Source organism: Scyliorhinus torazame, chromosome 5, assembly GCF_047496885.1.
Source record: "Scyliorhinus torazame isolate Kashiwa2021f chromosome 5, sScyTor2.1, whole genome shotgun sequence".
Lineage (NCBI taxonomy): Eukaryota > Metazoa > Chordata > Chondrichthyes > Carcharhiniformes > Scyliorhinidae > Scyliorhinus > Scyliorhinus torazame.
Genome location: NC_092711.1, coordinates 135,719,498 through 135,742,409, shown reverse-complemented (window position 1 = coordinate 135,742,409; position 22,912 = coordinate 135,719,498). Strand labels below are relative to the sequence as shown.

General features: G+C 52.1%; 1 protein-coding gene across 1 annotated transcript in view; it reads right to left on the bottom strand.

The window, feature by feature from the left end:
• Positions 1 to 13,426, bottom strand: part of LOC140419828 (tubulin polymerization-promoting protein family member 3-like) — a 164,505-nt gene extending 151,079 nt beyond the window's left edge. Inside the window, exon 1 of the mRNA XM_072503859.1 lies at positions 13,103 to 13,426. The gene's annotated coding sequence lies outside the window, so the exon portion shown is untranslated. The remainder of the gene's footprint in view (positions 1 to 13,102) is intronic.
• Between the last annotated feature and the right edge of the window lie 9,486 nt (positions 13,427 to 22,912).

The following is a 22,912-nucleotide window of genomic DNA, read 5'->3' as shown; positions in this document are numbered from 1 at the left end:
CAAACAGAGTAATTTTGATAGGTGGATAAGGGCTTTGAAAATAGACCAAACGTATGAAGCTCTCAGAGAAATTATACTTTTGGAGGAGTTTAAAAATTCAATTCCTGATGTAGTGAGAACTCATGTGGAAGAACAAAGGGTTAAAACTGCGAGATTAGCAGCAGAAATGGCAGATGATTATGAATTAGTTCATAAATCAAAGATTGGTTTCCAACATCAGTTTCAGCCGGTGAGGGACAGAAAATGGGGACATGAGAAATACTCAAGTGGTAAAGGTAAAGGTGATCTGATGGGAGACAATAAAGAGAGTGGGCGCGATTCTCCACCCCCACGCCGGTTGGGGGAAATCGCCTGGGCCGCCAAAATTTCCTGGGACGCCGGTCCGACGCCCTCCCGCGATTCTCCCAAGCGGCGGGAACGGCCCGGTCGAGTTTCGCAGGCCGGAGAATCGCCGGAGACACCCAAAATGGCGATTCTCCGGCACCCCCGCTATTCTGAGGCCCGGATGGGCCAAGCGGCCAGGCCAAAATGGCGGGTTCCCCCCGGCGCTGTCCACACCTGGTCGCTGCAGTCGTGGGCGGTGCGTGAACGCTGGGGGGGTGGCCTGTGGGGGGGGCGAGGGGGGATCCTGCACCGGGCTTCACCTGGAATGTGGGGTGGCCCGCGATCGGTGCCCACCGATCGTCAGGCCGTCCTCTCTGAAGGAGGACCTCCTTCCTTCCACGGCCCCGCAAGGTCCGTCCCCCATCTTCTTGCGGGGCGGATTTAGAGAGGACGACAACCATGCATGCGCGGATGACGCCCGTTATGCGGCGCCGGCCGCGTCATCTATGCGGCGCCGCTTTTACGCGGGCGACCAGGCCTGGCATGTGTGGATGACGCGGCCCCGATCCTGACCCGGTGTCAGGGCCTGAATCGGTCGGGACCAGGGTCGTTCCGCGCCGTCGTGAACCTCGACGGCGTTCACGACGGCTCGGCCACTTCGGCGTGGGAGTGGAGAATCCCGCCCATTGTACCTCAGATTAAAAAAGAAATCCAGGAGGGTGGAAAAGAGATGAATAGTTTCAAATGTTTTCACTGTAATAAACTAGGCCATGTAAAGTCACAGTGTTGGTGGTTGAAGAAAAGCACTGGGAAGGATGATGTGGTAAAACAGGATAAGACAGTTGTTATAACCTGCCTACTTACCATTGGCTGGGGACTAATGACTATCCCACAATCCTGTGGGAGTATGAGCTTCCCCAATGAGGGGGGCGGAGAAACCATTAGTAACCTCCAAGTATAAATAAAGCTGGCCAGTTCAGGAACCAGCAGGAAGGAGTATGTAGCAAGGGAAGTTACTGCTACTGTTATGTATATATGTTATAGTAAATAAATGTTATTACTTTGTATCCTTAAAACTCGTGCTGGATTCTTCGTGGCCCTTACAAAACTGGCGACGAGGATGGGATGTTATAACCTGCCTACTTACCATTGGCTGGGGACTAATGACTATCCCACAATCCTGTGGGAGTATGAGCTTCCCCAATGAGGGGGGCGGAGAAACCATTAGTAAACTCCTAGTATAAATAAAGCTGGCCAGTTCAGGAACCAGCAGGAAGGAGTATGTAGCAAGGGAAGTTACTGCTACTGTTATGTATATATGTTATAGTAAATAAATGTTATTACTTTTTATCCTTAAAACTCGTGCTGGATTCTTCGTGGCCCTCACAAAACTGGCGACGAAGGTAAAAGTGGATAGCTGTCTACCCTGCTGAAGCCACCTCCCTGCAATTTTGTTGGATACAGGTTGGAAGTTGTTTTCTATTATACCATGCCTCTGTACGGACGTTTGGATGTTTTTGATGCTGCGCTGGAAAGCTGGAACCAGTACACACAACGGATGCGTTACTATTTCCGGGCAAACAATATCACCGAAAACGAGCGCCAGGTGGTCATATTGCTCACCGCCTGCGGGCCGCATACATTTGGGGTGATTAGGAGCCTTACGTACCCAGCTGCGCTGGACACCAAAACGTTTGACGAACTTGTGAATATAGTGGGGCAACACTTTAACCCAACCCCGTCCACGATAGTCCAGCGTTACCGGTTTAATACCGCTGAGAGGACCCCTGGAGAATCCCTTGCCGGTTTTCTATCCAGGCTACGCAGGATTGCGGAGTACTGTGACTATGGTGAGACCTTGTCAGAAATGTTACGCGACCGTTTGGTTTGCGGTATTAACAATGCGGCCACCCAGAGAACGTTGTTAGCGGAGCCAACATTGACTTTTCAACAGGCCATTCAAATAGTATTATCCCGAGAGAGCGCAGAGCGAGGAGCACAGGAGCTACAGGGAATGGAAGTGCATGCCTTGGTGCGCAACCCCTTCCGTCCGAAAACATCTCCCCGCACTCCTGCGGTACCTTGGGCGAGGCAATGTCCGGACTGACGCCAGTGGCCGTCGGACATTCCTCCCCGAAGGGAGCCTTCTCCAGAACCAATGGATGAGGAGCCATGTCCGTGTCAGACTTGTAGGCGCTGACCCCGTCGCGGACGGCGGTCCTGGGGGCTGCCGTCGTTCCGACCGAAACTGGGACCAGCCCAGGGGCCGTAACTGGGACCAGCCCAGAGGCCGTACCTTCCATGTGGATGAACCTGCGGCGACTACTCATGAGGACGTGGAGACGGAGGACGACTGCCTGCAGCTGCATTGTGTGGCAGCTCCCTGTGTGTCCCCATTAAGGTGACAGTACGGGTCAATGGCCACCCGCTTGAGATGGAGTTGGATACTGGCGCAGCGGTCTCCGTGATCGCCCAGAGGACATTCGACCGCATCAAGCAGGGTATACAGACCCTTACATTAACCGACTCACAGGCCAGGTTGGCCACCTACACGGGGGAACCACTGGACATTGCAGGACCTACAATGACCCCTGTTGTCTATGGACGCCAGGAGGGGCGTTTCCCACTTATCGTGGTGCGCGGCCATGGGCCCAGCCTGTTGGGTCGGGACTGGTTGCGCCATTTGCGGTTGCAATGGCAGCACATCCTCCAAACAGTTTCTGAAGGGTTGACTGAGGTGCTAGGACGATACCCAGATGTATTCCAGCCTGGTTTGGGGAAAATAAAAGGGGCCGTAGCCCGTATCCAAGTTGAACCAGGAGCCACGCCGCGCTATTTCCGGGCGCGCCCAGTGCCTTACGCCTTGCTTGAGAAGGTAGAAGGGGAGCTCACTCATTTGGAGAGTTTGGGTATTATCAGGCCCGTCCGTTTTGCTGACTGGGCAGCACCAATTGTACCTGTAATGAAGCCAGATGCCACAGTTCGCTTGTGTGGCGACTATAAACTTACAGTGAATACGGTTTCCCGACTCGACCGATATCCAATGCCTCGCAGAGAGGATCTGTACGCGAAGCTTGCAGGTGGACTCTCGTTCACAAAATTAGATATGAGTCACGCCTACCTGCAGTTGGAGCTGGATCCTGCCTCCCGACCATATGTAACGATTAATACACACCGGGGCCTGTATGAATATACACGGTTGCCCTTTGGAGTATCCTCTGCCTGCGCAATTTTTCAACGTGTTATGGAGGGCATTTTGAGAGGCTTACCACGTGTTGCTGTCATTTTGATTACAGAGACGTCGGAGCAGGAACATTTGAAAAATCTGGAGGCTGTCCTTAGACGCCTTTCGGAGGCTGGAGTCCGTTTACGTCGCACAAAGTGCGTATTTCAGGCAAAGGAAGTAGTCTACCTAGGTTATCAGATGGACCGTGAAGGTCTGCACCCCGTCGCAGAGAAGGTGCGTGCAATTCAACATGCCCCAACCCCGACTGACACTTCGCGGGCGTCATTCTCCGACCCCCCAGCGGGTCGGAGAATGGCCGTTGGCCGCCGTGAATCCCGCCCCCGCCGGTTGCCGAAGTCTCCGGTACCGGATATTCGGCGGGGGCGGGAATCGGGCCTCGCCGGTTGGCGGGCCCCCCCGCTGGATTCTCCGGCCCGGATGGGCCGAAGTCCCACCGATAAATTGCCTGTCCCGCCGGCGTAAATTAAAGTACCTATTTACAGGCGGGACAAGGCGGCGTGGGCGGGCTCCGGGGTCCTGGGGGGGGCGCGGGGCGATCTGGCCCCGGGGGGTGCCCCCACGGTGGCCTGGCCCGCGATCGGGGCTCACCGATCCACGGGCGGGCCTGTGCCGTGGGGGCACTCTTTCCCTTCCGCCTCCACAATGGTCTCCACCATGGCGGAGGCGGAAGAGACTCTCCCCACTGCGCATGCGCGGGAAACTGTCAGCGGCCGCTGACGCTCCCGCGCATGCGCCGCCCCGACATGTCATTTCCGCGCCAGCTGGCGGGGCAACAAAGGCCGTTTCCGCCAGCTGGCGGGGCGGAAATCCCTCTGGCGTCGGCCTAGCCCCTCAATGTTGGGGCTCGGCCCCCAAAGATGCGGAGCATTCCGCACCTTTGGGGCGGCGCGATGCCCGTCTGATTGGCGCGTTTTGGGCGCCAGTCGGCGGACATCGCGCCGTTTGGGGAGAATTTCGCCCCGCATCTTTGTTCTTTTCTCGGTCTCGTAAACTATTACGGGAAGTTCCTCCCCAATCTGGCAACTACGCTGACCCCGTTGCACCTTCTGCTAAAGAAAAATCACACCTGGGTTTGGGGTCAGCTGCAAGAAACCGCTTTCCGGCGGGTAAAGCAACAATTGTCGTTGTCTGGGTTACTAACCCACTGTGTTCCTGGAAAGCCTTTGCTCGTCACATGTGATGCATCCTCGTATGGTATTGGGGCCGTCCTGTCCCACAAGATGGAGAACGGGGCCGAGCGACCGATAGCTTGCGCCTCCCGCACATTGACTGCAGCGGAGAAAAAGTACGCGCAGATCGAGAAGGAGGGCCTGGCAGTGAATTTTGCAGTGAAACACTTCCACCAGTACGTGTACGGCCGCCATTTCACCATCGTGACTGATCATAAGCCCCTGCTGGGACTTTTCAGAGAGGATAAGCCAATACCGCCCATAGCTTCTGCACGGATCCAGCGCTGGGCTTTGTTGCTTGCTGCATATGAGTATTCTCTGGAGCACAAACCAGGAACGCAGATAGCGAATGCCGACGCACTGAGCCGATTGCCTTTATCGACCGGCCCCATGTCGACCCCCACGACCGGTGAGGTGGTTGCAACCCTAAATTTTATGGACACCTTGCCTGTCATGGCATCACAGATCCGTGAGTGGACCCAGACGGAGCCAGTCCTGTCAAAGGTTTGGCACATAGTCCTGTATGGTGGGCAGCATAGACAGCTCCCAGGCGAGTTGCGGGCATTTTCCTCCAAGCTGTCAGAGTTCAGCGTGGAAGACGGCATCCTCTTGTGGGGGACGCGTGTGATTGTCCTGGAAAAAGGCCAGGAGCTGATACTAACAGACTTGCACAATGGGCATCCAGGCGTGACCAAAATGAAAATGTTGGCCCGGAGTTATGTCTGGTGGCCAGGCCTCGACACCGACATTGAGAAGGTGGCCCAAAACTGCTCCATTTGCCAGGAGCATCTGAAGCTTCCGCCGGCCGCGCCCCTACATCACTGGGAATGGCCAGGGCGGCCTTGGGCACGCTTGCATGCAGATTTCGCAGGCCCTTTTCAGGGATCCATGTTCCTTCTACTAATTGACGCCCAGTCCAAATGGCTAGAGGTGCATAAGATGCAGGGGACAACGTCCTGCGCAACAATTGAAAAGATGCGTTTATCGTTTAGTACGCATGGCCTCCCCGAGGTGCTGGTCACGGATAACGGCACTCCATTCACAAGTGAGGAGTTTGCGAGGTTCACGAAGATGAACGGCATCCGCCATATCCGCACTGCCCCTTACCACCCGGCTTCAAATGGGTTGGCAGAGCGCGCAGTGCAGACATTCAAAAGAGGCCTAAAGAAGCAGTCTTCCGGATCAATGGACACGAGACTGGCTCGCTTTTTGTTTACGTACAGGACCACCCCCCATGCAGTGACTGGGGTAGCTCCCGCAGAACTCCTAATGGGCCGGAGACTTCGCACCCGCCTTAGTACGGTTTTCCCGGACATTGGCGCAAAAGTACGCCGCACACAAGAACGGCAGGGACAGGGATTTTCTCGGCATCGGCCGATTCGGCAGTTTGCGCCCGGTGACCCAGTGTTCGTTCGGAATTTTGCTGGTGGTGCCCAGTGGGTTCCTGGCGTAATCTTTCGCCAAACGGGCCCTATATCTTACCAAGTGCAAGCCCAGGGTCATCTCCAGCGCAAACATGTAGACCACGTTCGGTCCAGAAGACCATCCCCTCAAAAGATTCCCCGCCCCCAGAGCTCATTTCTACAGCCGCAGAGACCAGAGACAAGGGAAGGTAGTCCTCACAATCCTCCACTGGTGCCTCACTCGAAGCCTGCGCAGGTCGTTACAGAACCGAATGGAGATAGAGACGCTGACATGACGGAGGCAGCAGACTCTGACTCCGAGATGGAGACACAGGATGCATCAGAGGGGGAATCCTCGGGTCCACGGGCCGTGGATGTACAACCGTTGTGCCGTTCATCACGGAAGCGCCGGTCTCCATCTCGTTACACGCCGCCTGATCCAGCACCGCGTGCAAATGGTGTCCGGCCTGCGGCAAAACGAGTCCGACGCCCTCCTTCGCCAGGGTCTTCGGTGGATTCCTTGGACTTTGGGGGGGGGAGGGATGTTATAACCTGCCTACTTACCATTGGCTGAGGACTAATGACTATCCCACAATCCTGTGGGAGTATGAGCTTCCCCAATGAGGGGGGTGGAGAAACCACTAGTAAACTCCTAGTATAAATAAAGCTGGCCAGTTCAGGAACCAGCAGGAAGGAGTGTGTAGCAAGGGAAGTTACTGCTACTGTTATGTATATATGTTATAGTAAATAAATGTTATTACTTTGTATCCTTAAAACTCGTGCTGGATTCTTCGTGGCCCTCACAAAAACAGTGGGATTTGTTAGAGTGGTAAAGGAAAGCCCAAGGGAAGCGAAGGAGGTGCAAACGATTGTACAGCCTGTTCAAGAAGTAATTGTTAAGAAGGTGCCTGATGTCTTTAAAGAATTTACTTGTGTGGGTAAAGTTTGCTCATGTGTATCAGGAGGAGCAGGTAAAGAGCAGGTAAAGCATAATGATAGTACCTAAACCAGACGGTACCCAACGGGTGTGTGTGGACTATTGGAAGGTGAATGCAGTTACAAGAACGGACTCTTATCCTATCCCACGTTTGAAGGATTGCATTGCGAAAGTGGGACAATCTGCTTTTATTTCCAACTTCCAGACATGGAAAGAACATGTAAAACATCGCATGGAGTTCTTCGATCGACTTCAGGAGGCGGGTTTGGTGATGAACCTAGCCGAAAGTGAATTTGGAGAAGCCTGGATCACTTTCCTTGAGGAGTTTCCGATACCCTCAAGATGAAGGGAAATAATGCAATCTCCTAGCATGAATGAATTTGATCGAACCTTTGTGCAAAAGATTTGTAGCGTGATTACTCCACTGATGGACTTGCTAAAGAAACGTAAAAGATTTCAGTGGACAGCGGACTTTCGACAGGCGTTTGACTGCCTGAAAGCTGTGATCACCAATGTTCCTGTATTGGGGAATTGCAAGGGACTCTGTGGTCAGATTGAACTAAAGTATCTGATTCTAAAGAGAAATGCCGGGGAGTAGAGGAATGGATGGATCGTGCAGAGACTTTGTTCAAAGAGACTGTCAATCGAGAAGGATTTTGGTTGGAGGAAGAAGAACAAAGAAAAATGGATTATATTATTATACCTGTTTACGTGTGCTAGTTGTTGGTTTTTTTTAAACCAAAAAGGTATATTTACTGTGTACATTTCTCAGTGGATGGTGAAAAATGAAACCATCTTAAAGTTGATGGGTTTTTTTTTCTTGGGGGGAGGTGTCATGTGAGAGTGTCTTTAAGAAATGGATGTTTAAGCAATGTACCTTTAAGAAATGCAGTGATGTCAGAGTGTGGGTGGAGCTGGGTTTTAGATCAGTCATTTTGCAGTTTAGTTTTCAGTTTTGAGGAAAAGAGCTTGGGTTTATGTCTGTGTTTGCAGTGAGCTGGATCTGCTGTGATCTCGGCCATGAAAGACTATCTCTGGATCATTTGGGTGATTTAAACTCATAATAGTAAAGCCTTTAACCTGATGTGTTTCTGTTTAAAGGTGTTAACTCTCTTGGCTGTTGAAAGAAATAACTGAAGGATTATTTAGTGTTGTAATATTTTCGGGGTTATCTTTGAAGTAAGGGGTGTTAAGAGATCAAATGTTTATTTAAGAGGTTAAGTTGAGTTCATGGAATAAACATTGTTTTATGTTTAAAAACCCACGTGTCCATAATTGTAATCCCACCCCTGGAGAACAAGCCGTGTGCTCGGAAAAGCAACAAATACATTAAAGGGGAGGTTGGTTGAACTCCATGATACATTCTGAAAACGCCTCTCCCATAACAGTGTGCAGATATCTCCCTGAGGGGAGGGGACTGAGAGACACCAGTCAGTGTACAGATATCTCCCTGAGAGAGAGGGGGGACTGAGAGACACCAGTCAGTGTACAGATATCTCCCTGAGAGAGAGGGGATTGAGAGACACCAGTCAGTGTACAGATATCTCCCTGAGGGAGAGGGGACTGAGAGACACCAGTCAGTGTACTATCCCTGAGGGCAAGACGATGGCTAGTTGGAAGAAGGGTGAGAGGAGAGTGGGGGCAGGAGAGGGAGGGCAGGTGCCTGAGTATGAGAGATAGAGACAGGGAGAGCCAAGGTGTCAGGATCGGGCAGGCAGGTGTAAGACAGAAGAAAAGGATGGAGGTGCACGATAGCAAATGAAGGAGCAGAGCAGTAGGAGATAATCGCACACACACACATGCGCACACACACACATGCGTACACACACACACAAGTGCACACGCATACACAAGTGCACACGAACACACACACATGTGCACGGACACACATATGTGCACATGCGCACACACACACACACAAAGTGCATACGCATACACAAGTGCACACAAACACACACACAAGTGTGCACGCACACACACGTACGTGCACACAGAGGCAGACACAAGGAGAGAGGCAGGGAGATACATCATTGAGAGACCGAGCGCGACGCACACACAGACACACGTACGCACACATCCATAACTTACACAAACGTGGGGCCTGATTCAGCGGTCTCGTCGCGCCCGACTTGGTGACGGGACGAGGCCGTCGAATCGCGTGAGAGGCCTCTTGTGAGATTCGCCGGCTCGAAACATCTCGCGGGATTCAATCGTAACTGGCGAGACGTGACGATCAGGACCTCGCCCTCACCGGGCGTGATCCACATCAGCATATTTAAATGAGCCGTACGGCTAATGTAAATGGACGTCCGCCGGATTCACCCGGCGCCCAGGACTCAACGGCCGTGCCTGGGGGACCCTGAGCAGGGCGCCGTTTAGTACTGATCCACACAAACGTGGACCCGTCCTAATGGCACCTGGAGGGCTCTCCCAGGCAATTGGAGACCCACCGGGTGACAGCTTGGTTCTATCCCTGGCAAACTTGGCACTGCCAGGTTATGGATGGGGGGAGGGGGTGAGGGGGTTTCCCAGGGACCTCCCCAAGGTTTCTAAAATTTAAAAACGTTTTTTAAATTTCGGGGCCATTTAGCGTGGACAATCCACCTACCCTGCACATCTTTGGGTTGTGGGGGGTGAGACCCACGCAGACACGGGGAGAATGTACCCACCTCCCCAAGGTTGGAGGGGTGAGTGAGAGTCACAAAAAGGGGGTGGGGTGGGAAGGGGGGGCTCTAAAGGGGGAGGGCGGGGCAGCAAGATTGGGGCAGCCAGAAAAATTGGCACCCCGATCTGCAAGGAGCCTTTCCTGTTGGCGCCCCGATCTGCAAGGAGCCTCAGCGGGGGAGAAGCTCCCTGAGGTAAAAGGAACGGCAAAGTGCTGTTGATTAGTGGGACGTTCAACTCAAGTCCACTGCATCACATCCGTGATAGCACACACACACGCAGAACACATGTATGCATGCAACACTCACACAAGCATATAGTACACACATATGCATGTGTGTATTATCCATATGCATGTTAGAAATGTGTTATGTGTGTTATGCATGTGTTCCTAACACACGTATGTTCATAACATAGGTGCATAACACAAATGTTCATAACATGTGCAAAACACACAAACATGCACAACACCTGCATGCATAACACACAAATGTGCATAACACAAAATCATGCATGAGACATATGCATGCATAATGCACACATCCATAACACACACATGGATCATGCACATGCATGGATAACACACTTGCATGCATAACACATATTCATAACATACACATGTATAACACATACACATGCAAAACACATACATGTGCATAACACCAATGTGCAAGAGACACACATGTGTAACAGGCATATGCATAACACACATGCATACATAATACACACGCAAGCATAACACACATGCATGCATGACACACATGCATGCACAACACACATGCATGCACAACACACACATGCATAACACACATGCATAACACATGTATGCATAATACCCACACATGCATAACACACATGCCTGCATAACACGCACGCATGCATAACACACACATGCATAACACACACATATGCATAACACACAAGTGTGCATAACACACACGTATGCATAAACCACACGTATGCATAACACACACATATGCATACCACATACATATGCATAACACACATATGCATAGCACACACATATGCATAGCACACACATATGCAAAACACACATGTATGCATAACACACATGTATGCATAACACACATGTATGCATAACACACACATGCAAAGTGCACATTCATAACAAGCACATGCATAACACACACATAGGTAAAACACACTAATATGCATTCCAAACATAATACACGTGCATAACACACTTCTGCATAACACACATGTGCATAATACAGATGTGCATAACATAACACACATGTGCACGACACACACAAACATGCATCACACATGTGAGTACCACACATTCATAACTTGTGCATGCACACCACACATATGCACACACATGTGCATAACTTGTGTAACACATGCACGTGCATAACACAACACATACAAATATGCATAGCACACACGTGCATAACACATCTAACATACACAAATGTGCATCACACACATAACACACATGCATGATGTGCATTCATAACACACACACATGTGAATAATACACAAACATGAATACCACACATGCATAACACATAACACACACAAATGTGCATCACACACATACATGCATAACATACATTCATAACATATACATGCATAACACACGCAAATGCATAATACACATATATACATAACACACATGGGCTGTTTAGCACACTGGGCTAAATCGCTGACTTTGAAAGCAGACCAAGGCAGGCCAGCAGCATGGTTCAATCCCCGAACAGGCGCCGGAATGTGGCGACTAGGGGCTTTTCACAGTAACTTGAAGCCTACTTGTGGCAATAAGCGATTTTCATTTTCAAGGGCAGCATGGTAGCATTGTGGATAGCACAATTGCTTCACAGCTCCAGGGTCCCAGGTTCGATTCCCGGCTTGGGTCACTGTCTGTGCGGAGTCTGCACATCCTCCCCGTGTCTGCGTGGGTTTCCTCCGGGGGCTCCGGTTTCCTCCCACAGTCCAAAGATGTGCAGGTTAGGTGGATTGGCCATGCTAAATTGCCCTTAGTGTCCAAAATTGCCCTTAGTGTTGGGTGGGGTTACTGGGTTATGGGGATAGGGTGGAGATGTGGATCTTGGGTAGGGTACTCTTTCCAAATATGTTAGTACACGTGCATAATAGACACACATGCATAACACACACATGTGCATAACACACATAACACACACGTGAATCACACCCACGTGCATCACACACACGCGCATCACACACACTGATGTATGAACACACACATGCGTAACACATGAATAACACCTTCATAACACAGGCGTGTATAACACACAGAATGGTGCATAACACACTGAAGTGTGCATCATGCACAAAGATGTGTAACACATACATGCATAAAATATGCACTTACATAACATACATATGCATTACGTACACAAATGCACATAACACATGTGCATAACACACATGTGCATAACACACATGTGCATAATACTCTCGTGTGCATAACACACATGTGCATAACACACATGTGCATAACACACATGTGCAGAATATGCCCATACATAACACAGATGCATAATGCATACACATGCATAACACATACACATGCATAACACACATTCATAACACACATGCAGAAGACACAAATGTGCACAACTCACATGCGTAACACACATGTGCATAACACGGGTGCATAATCCACATGTGCATAACACACATGTGTGCATAACCCAAACGTGCATAACACACATGCTTTAAAAACAAGTTAGAGTTCCACGCAGAAACGGGGAGAATGTGCAAACTCCACACTGCCCCAAATAACACACATGCGTAACACACATGCACAAGACACAAACGTGTGTAACACATATTCACAACACACAAACCTGCATATTACCCACATGCATAACACACTTGCACAACATACGTGCATAACAACACATGCATAATACACATTTACAACACATATTCTGAAGACACATGCATAACACACATAATCATGCAGAACACAATTGTGCATAACACACACACACACTTCTATAATAAAGATGGATCACACAGACACAGTCAGACTCGCAATGTGAGTTGAAGGCACTGAGTGACTGCATTAGACAGAGGCTGACAGTGAGATAGAGAGAGCGGAGGTGAAGAGATGAAAGAGAGACGCAGGGCGGTGGTTAATCATTTGAGAGCCAGTGAGAGATGCACGCCTCATGATAACAGGCAGAGAACCAGCGGCAGGCACAGAGGCACAGAGAGACAGAGGGAGAGACAGAAGACAGGGAGAGAGACAGAGGGAGAGGCGGAATGAGACACAGGGGCAGGGATGCAAGTGTTTTAAAAGGCATGAGAATGAATGAAAGCTGGAGGGAGTCAGCGTCCAGCCACACACAATTCCTCTGCACCTTACCGTGCAACCGTGACAAATCCCAGTCCTCTCAGTGAAGTGTCTCCCCTGGAATCAGTGCTGGCATCTGGTGCCGTGGGTTTTTGGCATCGACTTAAAGCGATTCCTTGTTGATGGATGAGAGGACGAGGCTGACACTGTCAAGCACTTAGCTCATAGCTGGCTGCAAGGAACAAGGAGGGAGGCGTCTCTCCTGGTGTCACAGCCTATTACAGAGACAGGAGCTGTCCCAGCCTGGCCGGGTTACGTTATCAAACCACTTCAGGGGGAATATTCCCTAGAAATGTTGTTGAACAGGAGGAACCTTCCTCTCCGGCCTCCCCCCCTGCAGCCCATCCTACCCACCCTGTATTGAGTCTGAGCCCCCCCCCCCCCCCCACTCCCTCAGTTTAACAATGAGACCATCTGTGTGGTCTGGTTTCCTTGTCGACTGCCTTTCTGGTAGGCTCTCGCCTTTTCGATAGCATTCCCAAGAGATGGAGAGAGAGAGACAGAGATGGAGAGAGGGCGAGATAGAGGCAGAGAAATACAGAGGGCGACAGACACAGAGAGGGAGTGAAAGAGAGAATGTGAGAGAAAGGGAGAGACAGAGGGGGGGGGGGGGGGGGGAGTCAGGCAGAAGGAGAGGCAGACAGACAGAGATGGAGGAGACAGAGTGAGAAAGACACAGGGAGGGAGGGAGAGAGATGGATAAAGGGAGGGAGAGAGTGTGAAATAAAGAGCAAGACAGATAGGGAGAGATGGATAAATAGAGAAAGACAGAGAGGGAGAGAGACAGAGAATAACAGAGTGAAACAAAGAGCGACATATATATATATAAGAGAGAGAGAGAAGTCAGGCAGCACGGTAGCATTGTGGTTAGCACTGTGGCTTCACAGCTCCAGAGTCCCAGGTTCGATTCCGGCTTGGGTCACTGTCTGTGTGGAGTCTGCACATCCTCCCCGTGTCTGCGTGGGTTTCCTCCGGGTGCTCTGGTTTCCTCCCACAGTCCAAAGATGTGCAGGTTAGGTGGATTGGCCATGATAAATTGCCCCTTAGTGTCCAAAATTGCCCTTAGTGTTGGGTGGGGTTACTGGGTTATGGGGATAGGGTGGAGGTGTTGATCTTGGGTAGGGTGCTCTTTCTAAGAGCTCGGTGCAGACTCGATGGGCCGAATGGCCTCCTTCTGCACTGTAAATTCTATGATTCTATGAAGTCTTCCAACACCAGGTTAAAGTCCAACAGGTTTGTTTCAAACAATAGATTTCGGAGCGCTGCTCCTTCCTCAGGTGAATGCTCCGAAGCAGCGCTCCGAAAGCTAGTGACATCGAAACAAACCTGTTGGACTTTAACCTGGTGTTGTAAGACTCCTTACTGTGCTCACCCCAGTCCAACGCCGGCATCTCCGCCTCATTATATATATATATAGAGAGAGAGAGAGAGAGAGAGAGAAATAGAGAATGTGACAGAAAATGAGAGCGGTGGATAGAAGGAGAAAGGCAGAGAGGAGAGAGGGACAGAATGACAAAGAGCGACACATATATATATATATATATAGAGAGAGAGAGAGAGAGAAATAGAGAGTGTGACAGAGGAGAGAGATGGATTGAAAGAGAGAGCGAAAGAGAGTGCGAGACATAGAGAGAGAGAAACAGAGTAAAATTGAGAGATGGACAGAGAGACGAAGAGAGAGTGAAACAGAGTGCGAGAGAGAGTGGATGAGAGTGGAAGTCATAGAGAGAGAGAAACAGAATTAAATAGAGAGATGGACAGAGAGACAGAGTGAAACAGAGTGTGAGAGAGATGGATAGAGAGAGAGAGACAGAGGGTGAAAGAGAGTGCGAGACATGGAGAGAGAGGTGGATAGAGAGAGAGACAGAGAGAGAGAGACAGATAGTGTGAGACATAAAAAGAGAGAGACAGTGAAAGCAAGATAGAGACAGTGTGAAACAAAGAGCAACAGACATAAAGAGAGAAGGAGAGACAGAGTGAAATAGAAAGCGAGGCAGAGCGGGAGGCAGAGAAGGAGAGAGATCGACAGAAACAGGGAGAGAGAGAGGACAGACAAAGAGAGATAGAGATATAGTTAGGCAGAGAGGGAGAGCCAGACAGAAACTAGAAAGACTGAGAGAATAAGAGAGACAGAGAGGGAGAGAGCGATAGAGATATAGGCCGGAATTCTCCCGCCTTCCGTCGGCGGTGAGATCCTCTGTTCCTCCCGGCAGCACACTCCTTGCCCGGGTTTCCCAGCGGAGTGGGGTGGCTTCAATGGGAATCTTCACTGAGAACAAAGTGTGACCAATACCCCGTCCTCGCTAGCAGTGATAGCAGGGCGGCCCCGCATCGGTAACTCCTGGCCCTTAGTCAGACACAGAAGGAGAGGTAGGGATGGAGGCAGTTTGGGGTTAGAAGGTTGAAGGGATGAGGTGGGGGGTGGAGCAATGCACCAGTGGCCACTTTGGGGCATGTCATGAGGTGGGTGTGTGCGACTCCTGAATTAATTGCACCCCTTTCCCTAATACAGGGTTGGGCGGGAGGAGCTACGAGGTCCGATGGTGGCCTCTGGTTATCAAACCCTGTTGCCAACCAAAAAGGTTTCAGCCCATGTACGCCATCGAAACCCCCCTCGCAACGCGAAGCTACCTATTGTCCAATCTCCCCATAACCGTCCCGTCTCTCCGAAGAGGCAACTCCTTACTTTGTTGGCCTTCCCCAGTGACTGGGGTCTCCCTCTCTGCCTGTTAAATCGCAGCCCCCCACCCCCGAACGCTGTGAGCCGGGCCCACATGGGAGAAACACATTAAGGCATCGTTTCCGGACAAGGGTTAAGTGATCGCAACCAATTCCGTGGGGAATGCAGCCACTCAACGGAATGAGAGGAGCATTAAGTAGGAGCCGTACATTACAGCTTAATGGGATGAGGCTGTCTCCCTGTTTGACAGGAGCGAGATGAACTGGCTGATTTTATAATGTTCCTGGAGGTATGGCGTAGAGCATCTTGCAGAAGCTCAAGATACGAATTTGGGGCAGGGGTAATTAAGCCACTCAGCCCCCTCGAGCCATTCGATGAGATCACAGGGGATCTGATTGTAACCTCACCTCCACACCCCTGCTTACCCCTCCACCGGTGATATATCGTTCCCCCCTTGTTAGTCAAGAATCTAGCCAGCTCTGCATTAAAACGATTCAATGCCGCCGCTTTCCCCCCTAGCCCCTTAATTTTAAACTTTGCCATCCTCGTTCCAGCCTCCGCCACAAGGAGGAATCATCCTTTCAACATCCACCCTGTCAAGCCCTCTCAGGATCGTATATGTCAACACAGAGAGAAGGGGGTGGTTACAATTGACCAGAAACTAAATTGGAGCAGCCATATTAGCTCAGTGGGCGAGGCAGCTGGTTCGTGATGGAGAACAAGGCCAGCAGCCTCCCCGAACAGGCGCCAGAATGTGGTGACTAGGGGCTTTTCACAGTAACGTCACACTTGCGAGAATGAAAGATTATTATTATTATATTAATTCTGTGGCTACAAGAGCAGGTCAGAGGCTGGGATTCCTGCGTGGAGTTGCTCACCTCCTGACTTCCCAAAGCCTGTCCACCATCTACAAGGCACCAGTCAGGAGTGTGATGGGATACTCTCCACTTGCCTGGGTGAGTGCGGCTCTGACAACACTCGAGAAGCTCGACACCACCCAGGACAAAGCAGCCCCGCTTTGATCGGCACCCCATCCACAAACATTCACTCCCTCCACCACCGACGCACAGTGACAGCAGCGTGTGTACCATCTACAAGATGCACCGCAGCGACTCACCAAGGCTCCTTCGACAGCACCTTCCAAACCCACCACCTCTACCATCTAGAAGGACAAGGGGCAGCAGACACATGGGGAACTCCACCACCTGCAAGTTTCCCTCCGAGCCCCACACTCACCATCCTGACTGGGAAATATATCGGCCGTTCCTTCACTGTCGCCGGGTCACAATCCTGGACCTCCCTCCCTGACAGCACTGTGGGTGTTACCCACACCACACAGGGACTCCAGCCGGTTCGAGAAGGCGGCTCACCCACCACCTCCTCAAGAGGCAATTAGGGATGGGCAATAAATACTAGTCTAGCCTGCGATGTCCCACATCCTGTAAATGAAGAGATTCAATAAGATCACCTCTCATTGTTCGAAGCTCCGAAGGGCACAGGCCCAGCCCTCGTAAGATAACCCCCTCCATTCCAGATCTTGCTCGGGTGAACCTTCTCTGAGAATCCCTATGGCCAGCGTATGATCGGAGAATCCTGGCCATGGTCTCGACTACGCCTTGTGCAACTGCAGCAAAACATCCCTGCTTTTATATTCCACCCCCCTCGGACTAAACAACAACATTCCATTGGCCTTTCTAATCACTAACTTTCTCCGATTACTGTACCAGGTGTAGCCATCTAAAATGGCCACCTGCAAAGGACCATGGGAATTGTGGTCAACTTGAGCTCAGACAAGTACACAGCCTCCGTGGATTGTGCAAAGAAGCCAGACCTGACCGAAACTTGCTCCCATTAAAAGTCAATCACCATTTCCCCCAGGACAATGGAACTCGAATCAAGGGACGGCAACAGTAGCAGACTAACCGGCGCCACCTCCCCTTATTTGGAAAGGCCTATATGCCTGGAACAATGACAGCTAGGACCCGCTCAGCCACCGAGGCATCCGCCCCTTAATTGGCCAGGATCAATGAGGGTGATCGAAACTCTATCGATCCATTGGATCTGGAGTTAGGACCGTCCAAAAGGGCGCGAAAGCGAAGCAGGATAAGAAGCCCTGTGCACTAGGGATCGGCCTCTTTTGGACCGGCCTGCGTGCAACCAATTGCAGCATACCGACCAGCCAAGTCCAAGGACCCGCGATCGCTACCTGAAGGACAAGCCCAGCCGAGACAAACCTGACGACTTCCAGCCGACCCACGTGGACACAGATGAAGACCTTGGGAGGAATTCTCCGCAATCGGCGCGATGTCCGCCGACTGGCACCAAAAACGACGCGAATCAGTCCGGCATCGCGCCGCCCCAAAGGTGCGGAATCCTCCGCATCTTGAGCGGCCGAGCCCTAACCTTGAGGGGCTAGGCCCACGCCGGGCTGATTTCCACCCCGCCAGCTGGCGGGAAAGGCCTTTGATTCCCCGCGCGCGAAGCTGACTTCGCCGGGCAGCGCATGCGCGGGAGCGTCAGCGGCCGCTCACGGCATCCCCGCGCATGCGCAGTGGACGGGGCCTCTTCCGCCTCCGCCATGGTGGAGACCGTGGCGAAGGCGGAGGGAAAAGAGTGCCCCCACAGCACAGGCCCGCCCGCGGATCGGTGGGCCCCGATCGCGGGCCAGGCCACTGTGGGGGCACCCCCCCGGGGCCAGATCGCCCCGCGCCCCCCCCCCCCCCCCCCCACCAGGACCCCGGAGCCCGCCCGCGACGCCTTGTCCCGCCGGTAAGAGAGGTGGTTTAATCCACGCCGGTGGGACAGGCATTCCAGCAGCGGGACTTCGGCCCATCCGGGCCGGAGAATCACCGGGGGGGGGGACCCGCCAACCGGCGCGATTCCCGCCCCCGCCGAATATCCGGTGCCGGAGAATTAGGCAACCGACGGGGGCGGGATTTATGCTGGCCCCCGGCGATTCTCCGACCCCCAGCACAGAGCCGGTCACCCCGAAGTTAAGTAAAGGTCACCTTAGTTATTAGGTTTAGTTTAGTACGTAGCCGCATGTATCATTGCATATGGAACAAGTGTGTTTGTTAATAAACTGTCTTTTGAACTAATATACTGGTTGTGTGGTCATTCAGTCAATATAAGAAACAGCTTGTGGTTCACATAGAAATAAAGAAGTCAACACTGGTCATCCAGATCCCTCGGTATCGCAGAGACCTGCAATCTTTCTCCATTTAATTAATTTGCCAAGTATTACAGTCCCGGACAGACCCCCAACAGTTGCTAGGATACTGGACAAAATCCCCAATATTTTATTGAATTTGTAAGACTGTGAGGAAAGGATACTTCTCTCCAGGAGTGCTTTCACACAAAATAGGGACATGGAATATTAAAACAAACTTTCTTATTGACTAACTTTAACCTCAGAAAGACAAATAGCTTACAATTACCAGTTAAACAATGCTTTCCAGTGCAATGGCACAATAACCCTTAACTGCTATCTTTATCTCCACTCAAGCAGAACCCATCTCAGGTCACAATCCACTGTTCAATACAGTTGGCAGACTCAGTAGTACTACTTGCTGTAAGCAGCTGGATAAACCACTTTGAGAAAGAGCAACGCTCCAGGAACCAGCTGCGGATTCAATACGTCTTCAGCTTATTGTTTATGCTCATAAGCTATTCACAGGCAAATCTTTAACTCGCTGTCTTGAGACCAGCTACTTCTGGCCTATCCACAGCCAAACCTTTAACCGACTGTTGCTACGGAAGCTGCTGGTCTGCTCACGGACAGATCTTTAACGGAACTGTATTGAGAGCACAGCTTCGAGTCTGTTCACATCCCAATCTAAAAGTAAGCTTCGAAACCAAAAAATTCAATACCTGACTGCTTCAGCCCCTTGTTCCTCCCATTATCTACATCATCTGCCTAAAACTAAGATGGGCAGCATGGCACGGTAGCACAGTGGTTAGCACTGTGGCTTCACAGCGCCCGGGTCCCAGGTTCGATTCCTGGCTTGGGTCACTGTCCGTATGGAGTCTGCGTCTTCTCCCCGTGTGTGCGTGGGTTTCCTCCGGGTGCTCCGGTTTCCTCCCACAGTCTAAAGATATGTAGGCTAGGTGGACTGGCCGTGCTAAATTGCCCCTAGGTTGGGTTATGGGGATAGGGTAGGGATTAGGCCAAGATAGGGTGCTCTTTCAGGGGGTTGGTGCAGACTCGATAGGCCGAATAACCTTCTTCAGCACTCCCGGGCAGTGCATTCCAGATTCCCACCAGCCTCCAGGTGAAAATACTATTCCTCAAATCCCTTCTAAACGCCCCGCCAGCCCAGCAATTACGACAAGAAATCAGGATATGTTTTCCGTGCCATGTTTGGTTGGGCGCACACATCTCCCTCAACTCTAGCAGCACAAAAGGTGCCAACGACCCACCACAGCCTCCTGTCTTCGGATAGCCAGACCTATCTGCACCCAGTCCAAAGATGTGCAGGTTGATGCACTATCAATTATCACAAAGACGAGAGTAGTGGAATAATCGAGGCTTTATACGCCGCCTACTGGGCCGAGCCAGCAGGCAGGGATTTACCCATGTACCTCTAGTATACGTGTCTTACCGTAATACATATAATACAGCTAGTGGTGACTACCACATTCACCCCCTGTTAAAAAAAGAGTCCGGCGGGGGTGGTGGAACAAAATTTACACATTCAGTCTGTCGGGGGCCTTGACCCTCCTCTGCGATCGCCTCGGTCCCGATGGTGATGCGGGCGCCAACTTGGTCACCTGCGACTCCGGGAGCGTGTTGTCCTCGTCTTCGTCACCCCTGCGTGGATCCAGTGGGAGGACAGATCCTGCTGGGGTGGGGGCTGCGGCGAGGTTCGCTAGAGGGAGGGTGAGTGGCGCAGGGGTGAATGAGGCAACCGGAGGGGGGTCGGGGGGGGGGGGGGGGGGGGGGGTCGGGGGGGGGGGGGTCGGGTCGGGGGCCGTGGAGGGGGATCCAGCAGGTGCCAGTCCCGGAGGGAGACAGTGTCCTGGCGCCCGGGGTGTGCCACGTAGGCGTACTGCGGGTTCGCGTGTAGGAGGTTGACCCTTTTGACCAGGGGGTCCGACTTATGGGTCCGCACATGCGTGCAGAGGAGGACGGGTCCAGGAACTGCCAGCCATGTTGGGAGCGAGACCCCGGAGGTGGACTTCCTGGGGAAGGCAAAGAGACGTTCATGGGGGGTTTCGTTAGTCGCGATGGAGTGGAGCGCGTCGGGGAGGACCTCCTGCCAGCGGGAGGCCGGGAGATTTCTAGGCCGCAGGGCCAGCAGGACGGCCCTCCAGACCGTCCCATTCTCCCGCTCCACCTGCCCGTTTCCCCGGGGGTTGTAGCTGGTCGTCCTGCTCGAGGCAATGCCCCTGCTGAGCAGGTACTGGCGCAGCTCATCGCTCCTGAATGAGGATCCCCTGTCGCTGTGGACGTAGGCGGGGAAACCGAACAGAGTGAAGATGCTGTGGAGGGCTTTAATGACCGTGGCAGAAGTCATATCGGGGCATGGGATGGCGAAAGGGAACTGGGAGTACTCATCGACCACGTTCAGAAAGTACGTGTTGCGGTCGGTGGAGGGGAGGGGCCCTTTGAAGTCCACGCTGAGGCACTCAAAGGGGCGGGAGGCCTTCACCAGGTGCGCTCGATCTGGCCGGTAGAAGTGCGGCTTGCCCTCCGCGCAGATCTGGCAGTCTCTGGTGACGGTCCTGACCTCCTCAATGGAGTAGGGCAGGTTGCGGGTCTTGATGAAATGGAAGAACCGGGTGACCCCCGGGTGGCAGAGGCCAACGTGGAGAGCCCGGAGTCGGTCCACTTGTGCGCTGGCACATGTACCGCGGGACAGGGCGTCTAGGGGCTCGTTGAGCTTCCCCGGGCGATACAAAATCTCGTAATTATAGGTGGAGAGCTCGATCCTCCACCTCAAGACCTTATTGTTTTTGATCTTGCCCCGCTGTGTATTATTGAACCTGCCGGCCAGGTAATGCCTCCAATGCCGCACAGCTTCCACAATGGCTTGGGCCTCCTTTTCGACAGAGGAGTGCCGGATTTCGGAGGCATGGAGGGTGCGGGAAAAGAAGGCCACGGGCCTGCCCGCCTGGTTGAGGGCGGCGGCCAGAGCTACGTCCGATGCATCGCTCTCGACCTGGAAGGGGAGGGACTCGTTGACCGCGTGCAACGTGGCCTTGGCGATGTCTGCCTCGATGCGGTTGAAGGCCTGGCGGGCCTCAGCCGTCAGGGGAAAAACTGTGGACTGAATGAGTGGGCGGGCCTTGTCCGCATAGTTAGGGACCCACTGGGCGTAGTAGGAGAAAATCCCCAGGCATCATTTCAGGGCCTTGGGGCAGTGGGGGAGGGGAGTTCCTTGAGGCGGCGCATGCGGTCGGGGTCGGGCCCTAGAACTCCATTTCCCACGACATAACCAAGGATGGCTAAGCGGTTGGTGCGGAACACGCATTTCTCCTTATTGTACGTGAGATTACAATATACTATTGTACCTCTAGTATATGTGCTTTACCGTAATACATGTAATACAGCTAGTGGTGACTAGCACACTGGTTAGGTGGAATGGCATGATAAATTTGCCCCTTAGGATGGGCTTGCAGGAATAGGGGGGGGATTGGTCCTAGGTAGGGTGCTCTTTCCAATGGTCGGTGCAGACTCGGTGGGCGAAATGGCCTCCTTCTGCACTGTAGGGATTCTATGATTCCGTGATCCCATGTAAGGAGCCAAGGACATACCCACCCCTGCAAAAGCAAAGAAAATACGTGGGAACCCCAGTTTGAAGGGGGAGTTAGATACAAAACACACAACACACCTTAACTCCGAACTCAGGCCCAAAGCAGAGCCAACAACATTCCGCTCGACTGTGCAGAGAGGGTCGGCGGCAACCTGTCCGGATTATAACCAAACCTTCGGAGCCTCCCAAGGAAGGAAGAAAAGGATAAAGGAAGGATAAGCTAGAAGCACCAGGACGAAGCCACGCGGTAACAAGGGATCCAAGACCATCTCAGTCTCCGTATCTCCCTAGCGCATGCTGAAAAGCCACCAATGAAGAAGAGAAGAGAACAGCTCATTCAATTAACCAAAAAGGCACCTACCCCCCAAACCCCCCCCCCCCCCACCC